Source organism: Ursus maritimus (assembly GCF_017311325.1).
Source record: "Ursus maritimus isolate PB19 chromosome X unlocalized genomic scaffold, ASM1731132v1 scaffold_X1, whole genome shotgun sequence".
NCBI lineage: Eukaryota > Metazoa > Chordata > Mammalia > Carnivora > Ursidae > Ursus > Ursus maritimus.
The window spans coordinates 52,005,608-52,018,957 of record NW_024423319.1 but is presented as its reverse complement, the minus strand read 5'-3'; positions in this window follow the sequence as shown (position 1 = coordinate 52,018,957).

Genomic DNA, 13,350 nt, shown 5'->3' with positions numbered 1-13,350 from the left:
GCCCAGAACATTTGGCTCCAGGGCTGGAGATTTGGAGGCCACCATTTTCATTCTCATCCACTAAAGCTGCGTGGAAAGTCTTCAGGAATCAAAAACCACATAGAGCAAACTGAAGCAGATTAATTAGCCTGGACCCCTGGCAAGGGTGGTATAATTCTGCCTGGGGCAAATACACTTGAGAATCAATGTAACAGGCCTCTCCCCCAGAAGATCAGCAAAAACACCCAGCCAAGACTAAGATTACCAATTAATGGTAACTGCAAAACACCAGTGGTAGGGGGAATAAGGACATAGAACTCATGACTTTTTTCCAATGATTCTTTAGTCTTTCAACTTTTTATTCTATTTTATTTTTTCTCTTTTTTAAAAAAGTTTTCCTCTTTCCTTTTTCAAACAATTTCTCTTTTTCAAAATCTTTTTAAATTTTCATTTTTACAGTTACATTCTATACCTTCATTATATTTAATATTATTTTTGTATGTATAAGTTTTTCTTTCTTTAAAATTTTGAGATGTGGTTTCTTCTTCTTTTTTTAATAATAATCTTTTATTATGTTGTGTTACTCACCATACAGTATATCCTTAGTTTTTGATGTAATGTTCCATGATTCATTATTTGCGTGTAAAACCCAGTGCACCATGCAATATGTGCCCTCCTTAATACCCATCATCAGCCTATCCCAATGCCCCACCCCCTCCCCTCTGAAGCCCTCAGTTTGTTTCCCAGAGTCCACAGTCTCTCATGGTTCATTCCCCCTTCTGATTACCCCCCCCTTCATTCTTCCCTTCCTTCTCCTACCAATCTTCTTATTTCCTATGTTCCATAAATGAATGAAACCATAGGATAATTGTCTTTCTCTGCTTGTCTTATTTCACTTAGCATATCTCCTTCAGTCCCGTCCATGTTGCTATAAATGTTCTGTAATTATTCTTTCTGATGGCTGAGTAATATTCCATTGTATACATGGACACATCTTCTTAATCCAGTCATCTGTTGAAGGGCAACTCGGCTCCTTCCACAATTTAGATATTGTGAACAATGCTGCTATGAACATTGGGGTGCATATGGCCCTCCTCTTCACAACATCTGTATCTTTGGGGTAAATACCCAGTAGTGCAATGGCTGGATCATAGGGTATCTCAATTTTTAACTTTTTAAGGGACCTCCACACTGTATTCCAAAGTGGCTGTACCAACGTGCATTCCCACCAACAATGTAGGAGGGATCCCCTTTCTCCATATCCCCTCCAACATTTGTTGTTTCCTGCCTTGTCCATTTTTGCCATTCTAGCTGGCGTAAGGTGGTATCTCAGTGTGGTTTTGATTTGAATTTCCCTGATGGCTAATGATTTTGAACATTTTTTCATGTGCCTGTTAGCCATTTGTAAGTCTTTATTGGAAAAATGTTCATATTTCTGCTCATTTTTTGATTTGTCTATTTGTGTATTGAGTTTGTGAAGTTTTTTATAGATCTTGGATACCAGTCTTTTATCTGTAGTGTCATTTGCAAATATCTTCTCCCATTCCGTGGGCTGCCTCTTAGTTTTTTTGACTGTTTCCTTGGCTGTGAAGAAGATTTTTATCTTGATGAAGTCCCACAAGCTCATTTTTTCTTTTGTGTCTCTTGCCTTTGGAGATGTGTCATGAAAAAAGTTGCTGTGGCCGATGTCAAAGAGGTTGCAGTCTATGTTCTCCTCTAGGATTTTGATGTATTCCTCTCTCACATTGAGGTCTTTCATCCATTTGGAGTTTATCTTTGTGTATGGTGTGAGAGAGTGGTAGTTTATTCTTTTGCATTAGCTCCAATTTAACACCATTTATTGAAGAGACTGTCTTTTTCACTGGATGTTTGTTCCCGTTTTGTCAAAGATTAGTTGCCAAAGAGCCAAGGGTACATTTCTCGGTTCTCCATTCTGTTCCAATGGTCTATGTGTCTGTTTTTGTGCCAGTATCATGCTGTCTTTGTGATCACAGCTTTGTAGTATAGCTTGAAATCTGGCAACATGATGCCCCCAGCTTTGGTTTTCCTTTTCAAAAATTCCATGGCAATTCGGGGTCTTTTCTGGTTCCACACAAATTTAAGGGCTGTTTGTTCCAGTTCTTTGAAAAATGTCATTGGTATTTTGATCGAGATGACATTGGAAGTGTAAATTGCTCTGGGTAGCATAGACATTTTAAGTTTCTTCTTCTGATCCATGAGCATGGAATATTTTTCCATCTAAGAAATAAATAAATAATCAATTTCTTCCTGTTTCAGTCTCAGTAGTTTATAGTTTTCCAGGAAGGCATCCATTTCTTCCAGGTTGTTTAATTTATTGCCATAAAGCTGTTGATGAAAGTTTCTAATGATCCCTCCTATTTCTTTGGTGTTTGTTGTGATCTCTCCCCTTTCATTCATAATTTTATTAATTTGGGTCCTTTCTCTATTCTTTTGAATAAATCTGGCCAGTGGCTTATCAATCTTATTTATTCTTTCAAAGAAGCAGTTCTAGTACTGTTGATCTGCTCTACTGTGCTCCTGGTTTCCAATTCATTGATCTCTGCTCTTATATTGATCAACTGCCTTCTCGTGCATGGGTTAGGCCTGTTCTTCTGTTCCAGCTCCAGCTTCTTGAGGTGAGAATATAAAAACTGCATTTAAGAGTTTTCTATTCTTTTGAGTGAGGCTTGGATGGCTATGTATTTTCCCCTTAGAACTGCCTTTGCAGTGTCCCATAGGTTTTGGATGGATGTGTTTTCATTCTCATTGGTCTCCAAAAATTGTTTAATCTCCTTCTTAGCTACCTGGTTTTCCCAATCATTTTTGAGCAGGATGGTTCTTGGTTTCCAAGTGTTTGAGTTTCTTCCAAATTTTTCCTTGTGATTGAGTTCCAGTTTCAAAGCATTGTGGTCTGAGAATATGCAGGGAATAATTTCAGTCTTTTGGTATCGGTTGAGACCTGTTTTGTGATCCAGTATATGGTCTGTTCTGTGTGTTTCCTTTGCCAGATTATGGAAGTTCTCAGCTACAATTTGTTCAAATATCTCTTCTAGACCTCTCTCTTTCTCCACCCCCTCGGGGATGCCGATGATTCTGACATTGGAACGTTTCATTGAGTCAGTAATCTCCCGTAATCTACATTCTTGCGATTGGATTTTTTTGAGCCAAGTTTCTGTTTTAACTTTCTCTTCTACCATCCCATCCTCCAATTCACTAATTCATTCTTCTGCCTCATTTACCCTGGCATTTAGAGCATCTAGTTTAGACAGTATTTGATTCATAACGTTTTTAATTTCTGTTAGATTTGCTCTCATTTCCGCACTTAGAGATTCTATATTCTCATTAATATTTTCGTTAATACTTTTTTCAAGTCTACACATCATCTTGACCATTATTACTCTGAACTCCATTTCTGATAATTAGGTTATATCCATATCCATCAGTTCTGTGGCAGAGGCCACAGACTCATTATCTTTTCTTTTTTGGGCGAGATTTCCCCTTCTTGTCATTCTGATGAGGAGAGGTTGTGGGGTTGTCCATAGCCTAAATTATTGACCAGGACCCAGGCAGTGTGCTCTTGTTTTATAGGGACCTTAGGGATGTAGGTTTCTTGATTTTTCAACCTGCCTTCTGGGTGAGGGATCTGTCGCGCTGATCCTCAGGCAAACCTTTTGGTTAGAGTTGCCCTGTTCCCTGCAGGGGGGATGGGAATGGGCACAATGTGAACCGGAATTTCTAGGCTTTTGTTCTCTGGTGGCTTTCCCTGGCGGTTTTCTGTGACTCTTCTGAGAGTCAGAGCAGCAGTGGCCATATGCTAGCCTCTGTCTCAGAAAAGAGAGATCGCCGTCCGCTCTCCCCTGAGCTCTCTGGCCATTTTAACTCTGTTTCTGTTGGTGCTACTAAAAACCCTGCAGTGTCCTGGGCTGTGCACCCCACAGCTGCTCTCCCAGCCCTCACTTCCAAGGCTAGCACGTCTCTGTCCTTTGTGTTTCTAACACCGCCAGCAACCCCCGGTTCCCACGCATGCTCCCGAGCTCCCTGTTTCACTGTGGTTCATGCGCTCTGGAGCTCAGGTTTTCAGTTTGGACACGCACGTGCTCCCGAGCCCCCGGTTTTAGTCTGGTTCCATTGAGCGCTCCGGAGCTCCGGTTTTCATTCTGGTCACACGTGCATTCCCGGGCTCAGGGTCTCAGTCTGCTTTCTAGCGGGTGCTGGTCTGAGAGTCCAGCCCGCTCCCCAGTGCAGGTGGCTACTGCTTCCCAGTGCCCGAGCACGTTGGCTCGCTCCCCCCTCTGTTTATCTTCTGATATCTGTGTGCGAATTCACGGCTCCCCTCTTCCTACCTCAATACTCAGCGCTGGAGATGTTCATTTGTAGAGATCCAGATGTATCTTTCTGCATCTCAGGCTGATTTCATGGGTGTTCAGGATGGTCTGGTAGATATCCAGCTCGATTCAGGGGACCAGCTGAAAAAAGGGGTCCCCTACTCCTCTGCAGATCTTGGGACGTAATCCTTATAATGAATCATAGTGATAATAAATACATTATATATGTAAATATATGTACATATTTTGTGCACATCAGTACATATTTATTTATTATAAAGAACATGATTGATTGATTTATATTTATTTATTTATTGATTGATTGATTTATTATAAGGACTATGGCTTATCATTAGATCTCTCCAGAGAAACAGAACCAATAGGATGTGGGGGGGGGCGTATTCTATTTATCTGGAGAATCTTGATTAATACAATGACACTATATGTAAAACAAACATGCATGCTTTAAACATTAACAACTTTACACCTATGACTAAATTACTATCCTTGGTTAGGTTACAGCTCTCTTTGCCCCTGCTATCCATGATGACCCTCCCTTCTGCCTTTGTCCTTTCCAAAACATAGGCACCATACCTTGAAATGTTTTCATCTTAGAATAAATAACATTAGAAGGATATGGCATTAAAGAGGGCATGTGATGGGATGAGCACTGACTGTTATATGCAACTGATGAATTATTGAACTCTACATCTGAAACTAATGATGTACTATATGCTGGTTAATTGAATTTAAATTTAAAAAATTAAAATAAATATTATGATGACCCCCCAAAACAAAGAAGAAGGATATGAGATATACAAAGGAGTGTCTTGACTAAAGATGGATGAAAATGAAGCTGAAAAGTACTTTTCTTGAGACCTGAAATACTGATTGAAACTAACTAAGCTATACATACTTGGAGAAAGATGGAAGGAAGGAAAGAAAATAATGATAGGAAAACAGGATTTTAAACATCTGCCAACTCAAGGCAATATCTGACTAATAAAAAAAATAGAAAATAATAAGATGAAAATACAAAGAAAACAGAAAAAATACAGATGATATTTATTTTTATTTATTTTTTTGAGATAGAGCATGCACACATGAAAGCAGGGGCATGGTGGGGCAGAGGGAGAAGGAGAGAGAGACTCTTAAGCTGGTTCCACACCCAGCATGGAGGCTGACACGGGGCTCAATCTCACAACACTGAGATCATGACCTGAGGCAAAATCAAGAGTTGGATGCTTACCCGACTGAGCCACCCAGGTGCCTGGAATAATACTTATTTTTTAAAAAGGCCTATGAAAAGGAGTCCTCATGCGCAGAGTGATTAGATGTTTTCTGTAACCAGAAAAGGCTTGGACAATGCTTTTAAATGAGGAGAATTTACTGGTACCTCAAAATAAGCAAATTCATGCAGTCCTTGCTCTTAATTATATAAATAAACACTAAAATTAATCATTAGCATGTAACATATTCCCTCCTGTCAGTTTTCTAAAAACCAGAAAATACTTAGCCATTATATGAAAATTAAGATGAGAAATGTAAAACAAGTAGGAGCAGGAAAAAATACATAAAATAGTATACGGGAAGACATTATACAATGTTGCAAGATATGCTATCTCTGCAACTTAGATATTTCCTGTTTCTATCAAGAAGATGGGCTACATCTCTCTCTCTCTCTTTTTTATATTAAATAGCTATTTTAGCCAAACTCCTTTTTCAGTGTCTTAACTCAAAACCACAGGCTGAAGAAAGAAATGGTATTTATTTGGTCATGTCCAGTGAGAAGTCAACAGGAATTTGCTCTTTATTTTGCTTCAGCTTGGGTAATGTCTGGCAATTAAGTAATTAAGCAACAATGCCTGTGTTATATCAATTTTTTTTCTATAAAAATAGGGAAGGTTATAGTTCTCCATGTTTTTCTTCATTAGTGTGTTCTTGCCAAAATAATTTAATAAAATTTATTTAATGGGGAAATGGCAAATCTAATTCAGTCTGTCAGGATCTAGAAAATGGTTCCATGAATGAAGAATAAAAAGGAAAGACAGCTCCAAATTGATTTTTTTTCATATCAGTATACCTTGCTCTACATTTTCAGATACTAATATCTCTTTTTTCTTTTCAAATTTTTATTTAAAATTTACTTAACACACAGTGCAATATTGGTTTCAGGAGTAGAATTCAATGATTTGTCACTTACATGCAATACCCAGTGCTCAACATAACAAGCACTCTCCTTAACACCTATCACACATCTAGCCCATCCCCACCCACATCCCTCCATCAACCCTCAGTTTTTCTCTATCATTAAGAGTCTCATGGTTTGGGGATGCCTGGGTGGCTCAGTCAGTTAAGAGACTGCCTTCGGCTCTGATCATGATCCCGGGGTCCTGGGATCAAGTGCTGCATCCAGCTTCTTGCTCATCAGGGAGCCTGTTTCTCCCTCTGCCTGCAGCTCCCCCTGCTTCTGTGCTCTCTCTCTCTCTCTGACAAATAAATAAAATCTTAAAAAAAAATCTCATGGTTTGGGTGGCCTGGCCCAGGTCTTGATCTCAGGGTCCTAGGATCGAGGCCCATGTCAGAATCCCTGCTCTGCGGGGAGTCTGCTTCTCCCTCTCCCTTTTCCTCCCTCTTCCTCTGTCCCTACCCACCACTAAAATAATAATAATTTTAATATACTGTTGAGTTCCATTTGTTAGTATCTTGTTTGAGAATTTTTGCATTCATGTTCATCAGGAATATTGACTTGTATCTCTCCTTTTCAATAGGGTCTTTGCCTGGTTTTAGAATCAAGGTAATGCTGGCCTCATTGAAGGAGTTTGGAAGATTTCCTTCCATTTTTATTTTTTGGAAGAGTTTCAGATGAATAGATATTCCTCTTCTTTAAATGTCTGGTAGAATTTCCCTGGGAAGCCATCCTGCCCTGGAATTTTGTTTGTTGGGAGGTTTTTTTTTAACTATATATAAAAACATTTTTCTGTGTATACATATATGTAAACACTTCACTTTATTGTGTTTTTAATAATAATTTCTTATTATGTTATATTAGTCACCATACAGTACATCCTTAGTTTTTGATGTAGTGTTCCATGATTCATTATTTGCACAAAACACCGAGCGTTCCGTGCAATATGTGCCCTCCTTAATACCCAACCTCCCCCCAAAGCCCTCAGTTTGTTTCCCAGAGTCCATAGTCTCTCATGGTTCAAGCCCCCTTCTGTTTACCCCCCCTTCATTCTTTCCTTCCTTCCCCTACTGATCTCCCTGCTATTTCTTATGTTCCATAAATGAGTGAAATCATATGATAATTGTCTTTCTCTGCTTGACTTATTTCATTTAGCATTATCTGCTCCAGTCCCATCCATGTTGCTGCAAATGTTGGGTAATTGTTTTTTCTGATGGTTGAGTAATAGTCCATTGTATATATGGACCACATCTTCTTTATCCATTCATCTGTTGAAGGGCATCTTGGCTCCTTCAACAATTTAGCTATTGTGGACAATGCTGTTATGAACATTGGGGTGCATATGGCCCTTCTCTTCACTACATCTGTATCTTTGGGGTAAATACCGAGCAGTGCAATAGCTGGGTCATAGGGTAGCTCTATTTTTAACTTTTTAAGGGACCTCCACACTGTTTTCCAAAGTGGCTGTACCAACTTGCATTCCCACCAACAGTGTAAGAGGGATCCCCTTTCTCCACATCCTCTCCAACATTTGTTGTTTCTTGCCTTGTCCATTTTTGCCATTCCAACTGGCGTAAGGTGGTATCTCAATGTGGTTTTGATTTGAATTTCCCTGATGGCTAATGATCTTGAACATTTTTTCATGTGTCTGTTAGCCATTTGTATGTCTTCATTGGAAAAGTGTCTGTTCAACCCCCAGTGCACCATGCAATACATACTCAAGTAATGAATCATAGAACCTTACATCAAAAACTAGGGATGTACTGTATGGTGACTAACATAATATAATAAAAAATATTATTATTAAAAAATAAATAAAATAAAATAACAGACAGCAATATAAAAAAATTCTGACTAGAGCTTAATAAAGAGGCAACGTTCATATTAACATTAAAAAAAGGAAAAGTGTCTGTTCATATCTTCTGCCCATTTTTTGATTTGGTTATTTGTTTCTTGTGTATTGTGTTACCCTACTTTAACTTCTGTAATTTTAAAATCCTTTCCCAGCCACAGCATGTGGTATGCTCAATATGTTTTTTATAAGACAAATTGACTATTAAAATATTACCATTTTATTAAACACACGTGCCATTAAAGAGATACAGAAACTAAGGATAATTGAAGGTAAGAATGAAAAAAAAATAAAACCTAGAAATATATTGAAAATTCCCTGTCGTTATACTAGGTCAGTTGAAAACATTTTTCTTTTTTCAGAATCATTAACCCTTGCTTTCTACTTCTATGGCTCTGGTGTTATAATATTTATAACCCAATAACAGAGTATAATGCCCATTTTCTTCTCCTTGAGACAGAGCAGTGTTTTTACTTTCACTTTCCCCCTTTTCATTTCAGGCTTTCTTCTCTGGAACTAGTAGGTTCTTCATCTAATACTGTCCTTTTCTAACACCAGCAAAGCCAAAGGGAGGGGGAATAAAAGGAATTACAGTATGTCTTTACCAGAAATGACCTTTCCTTCTTCCAAACCAAAAATTAAAAAAAATAAGAACATTAAATATTCACATTTAAATAGCAGTTCACTATTTAGAAAATATAATGTGGCATCTCCTTTAAGATAGTCTGAATAAGAATCATCCAATTTTCCTGGTATGTCCCTCTCAATATAGCAAAGATTAATTAGATGATTATGTTACTATCTTAGCCAGTTTCATTCTTTATTTTACACTTGTCCCTCTGCTTACAATTTTTACTGCCCCACACTTTTTACATGAACAATTTAATTTATATGAATTTGGACTTCAATACTAAAATTGGTGACCTTAGCACTTTTGACACATTTTACAAGCTAAGGTCACTCTCTACTGAAAAGGTTTGGTCTGCCTTGGAGATGACTCTACATTTTTTTAACTAAAAACAACCGTGGTAAAGGATAGAATGAAGGATTCAAGCAATGCATCATCATCATTCTCATCAACATCATCATCATCTCTTGCCCAGATTATAGAATTGGCTTCCTAAATAAACCATCTTCCTGTTTCTATTTGTGCCCTTCTTTAGTCTGTTCTTCACACAGCAACCACAGTAAATCTTTTAAAAAGCATTACTCATATTATATTACCACCCCATCCAAATCAGGCCAATAGATATGTCTTACCAGTCTTTCCAACATCATCTCCTACCATTCTCCCCTTTTCTCACTTTACTCTAGTTAGATTGGCCTTGAATAAGTCAAACTCATTCTAACCTCAGAATCATTGAACTTGTTCTTTTCTCTGCTTAAAGGCATGTCTCCCTGATTTTTGCATGCCTTATTCTTTTTGTTTGTTTTGAAGATAGAAGCATTTTTTAATTTAAATTAAATTAGCCTGCATTTCTTGCTCTTTAGCACAAATCCTATCCAAAACAATGTACAAATCCATGCTTATTCCTATAAAAATACCAATTTATTCTGTTTTATTTTTCTTCACAGCATCAGCATTACCTCAATTATATTATGCATTTACTATCTATCTATCCAACTAAAATATAAGCTCCTTGAGGCATTGGACTTTGTCTTCTCTTCACTGTTTTGCTAGCACCTGATAAAGTGTCTAACAAATTAAAAAGTATTCAATGAGCATTTACTAACTAAATGAATGAATGAATTAATGACTAAAAGAACACAGGTATTAACCATTTTTAAAATAATTTTTGTTTTGTTATATTAGTCACCATACAGTACATCCCCAGTTTTTGATGAATGTTCCATGATTCATTATTTGCGTATAGCACCCAATGCACCATGCAATATGTGCCCTCCTTAATACCCATCACCGGCCTATCCCAATCCCTCACCCTCCTCCCCTCTGAAGCCCTCAGTTGGTTTCCCAGAGTCCATAGTCTCTCATGGTTCATTCCCCCTTCTGTTTACCCCCCCTTCATTCTTCCCTTCCTTCTCCTACCGATCTTCCTATTTCTTATGTTCCATAAATGAGTGAAACCACATGATAATTGATGGGTATTAACCTTGATGCATAATTGTCAGTGATTTTAATATACACATGAATGATTCTTCTAAGATCATGGTTTCTTTCTTTCTTAACATCCTTTCTTCCAATGATCTTATCTTCCACCCTACCTCAGCCCCCAGTCCCATGGATATAACCCTAGATCTTGTCATTACCACTAACTACAATGTTTCCACAATCTCAGTTTGACATATTCAAATCTCTAACCATGATCTCCTATGTTTCCAGCATATTCTCACTGGTACTTCAACTACATCAATCATTTTATCCCTCTGGGCCTGACAATCTATCTATCCTACCACCTTTTCAGTCTCTCACCATGTTTTCATTTCCCTCCTTACACAGTTTAAATACCATACTCTATTGCATTCCAACTCCATTGCACACACTCTCAAATCCCTTGTCCTTTTCTCCCTTTGTGATAAGGATGAGAAAACCCATAACTCTGCATCTACTCTGTGCTGTACTGGACAATCGGATATGGTTAGAGAAAAACAGAACCATGACAACTCATCTCACTTTCAAAGCCTCGAGTTAGCTATTAGTGCTGCTTTGCAATCTTACTACATTTCTCTGAACTCTTCCACTGTCCACGAAGATTAAATCAAACTGATTTTTCTTTTAAACCTCTAACACCTGTTTCCCCATCTTTACACTCAGCCAATGGTATTGTTTCCTATTTCCCTCTCTTCAGTTCATTCCCATCAGCATACAACATTCTGCAGCATCTCCCTTTTTATCACATACTGCAGTGTGATCTTCAGCAAGTTATTTCACTGCTCTGTGCCTCAGTTTCCTCATTTGTTAATGAAGATAACTTTAGTATCTGAACTTCTGTGTTTGATATGTGTGTGTGTGTGTGTGTGTGTGTGTGTGTGTGTGTGTGTGAATTAAATGAATTAGCATAGGTAATGCACTTAAAACTACCTGGGGCTTATTATTTTCTCTTAATCTCCCTTCATTTTACATTCCCCTTAAGTAACTGTCACTCTTTCCTTATCCTTCTCACAGCAATTCTCAAACAATTTGCCTGTACTTGCTATCTTTACTCCCTGTCCTCTCATTTTAACTTTTTATGTTGATATAATTTAAAACTTAACAAAAAGTTGTAAGAATAGTGCAAAGAAGCACTGTGTTTTTCACCTTTCATCTAGACTCCCCAGTTAATATTTTGTTAGATTTGCTCTATCATTCTTCCTAGATATATAATACATATACACTTATATTTTCTCTCTCTCTCTATATATATATATATATATACATACATACATACGTATTTTTCCACACCACAATTTGAGAGCAAGTTGCTGACATTATGTTCTTCTATCCCAAAATACTTCAATGCATATTTCCTAAGAACAAAGACATTCCTGCATAACCACAAAACGATTATCAGAAAAAGTAAATGTAACATAATAAAATATTATTTTCTAATGAGCAGTCTATATTCAAATTTCACCAGCTGACTCTCTAATATCTTTTATAGGTATTTCTTCTTTCCATTTCATGACTCAATTCTGGATCATACATTGCATTTGGTTATGTCTTTTAGTCTCTTCTGATCTGGGACAGTTCTTCAGTCTTATTCAATCTTTATTTACCTTTACATACTTGAAGAATATAGGCCAGCAGTTTGGTAGAATTTTCTTTGTTTTGGGTTTTCTGATGATTCCTCCATGTTGCACATTTTTGGCAATAGCACCACTCTTGACTAAGGTAATGTCTGATATGTTTCTAATACATGAATTTTCATTATTTTTACTTTTTAATTTGATATTTGTAGTATTCTTTGTTTTCTCATTGTGATGAAAAATGAGTTATGTATGGCTTAATTTGTTCTGTTAATCTGTATTTTTTTTCTTTTGAAAATTCATGGATATATTTGGCTTTACATAGCCAACTATTTTCTCTTGACTCTATTTCATTCAGCCTTTTACCAATCTATTCAGTGTTTTTAAGGTCATCAATGAGTTGTATCTTGACAAACACAATAATAATTTTGTAGTTCTTATCATACTTGAACTATCAGCCTGACACTGTAATTTGACACTCCATCCTTTTTTAACAATTTTTTGTTCACTTTGTTTTTGAGACTCCCTTCTCTCTGGATTCTCCTTCTACTTTACCAAATTTTCCTTCCTTTCCTTCTCTCTGGATTCTCCTTCTACTTTACCAAATTTGCCTTCCTTTTTTGTTCTGATGTCCACACTTGTACAACCAAATGCTTATTAGATATATTCAATTAGATGTCTAACATACATCTCAATATAACACCCATTGAATAATTGTTTCTCTTTCTTCCCTGTCACAGTAAATTACATTCCATTTGTCCAGATGGTAAGATTTTTTAAATTGTAGTCATTCCTGACTCCTCTTTTTCTCTCACACTTCATATTTAATCCATCAGCAAATCTCATTGATTCTATCTTCAAAATATACCCCAAATTTGACTATTTGTCATTGCTTTAAACACCAACGCTATGGACCAGATGATTAAAACCTAACAGCTAAATCTCTTCAATGGCATCCTAACAGTTTTTTTTTTACTTTCATTGTTGCGCGCTCTCTCTCTCTCTCTCTCTCTCTCTCTCTCTCTCTATATATATATATATATATATATATACTTTTTTTCACAGAGTAGTCAGAGTAATTATTTTAAAAATCATAAACTGGATTATGTTGCTTCACTGTTTAAAACCTTCCAATAATTTCCTATCTCCTAGTAAAAACTGAAATCTTTAATATGGCTTTCCATTCTTTATGAATCTGCCATAATTTCCATAGCCCCAAAACTATCTTTGTGGGTTGATTTTCTTTCACAGTCCTTTAAGCTTACCACACACCACCAAAACTACCTTCCTTGGCATTGATAGAACAAACCAAAGACTTTCTT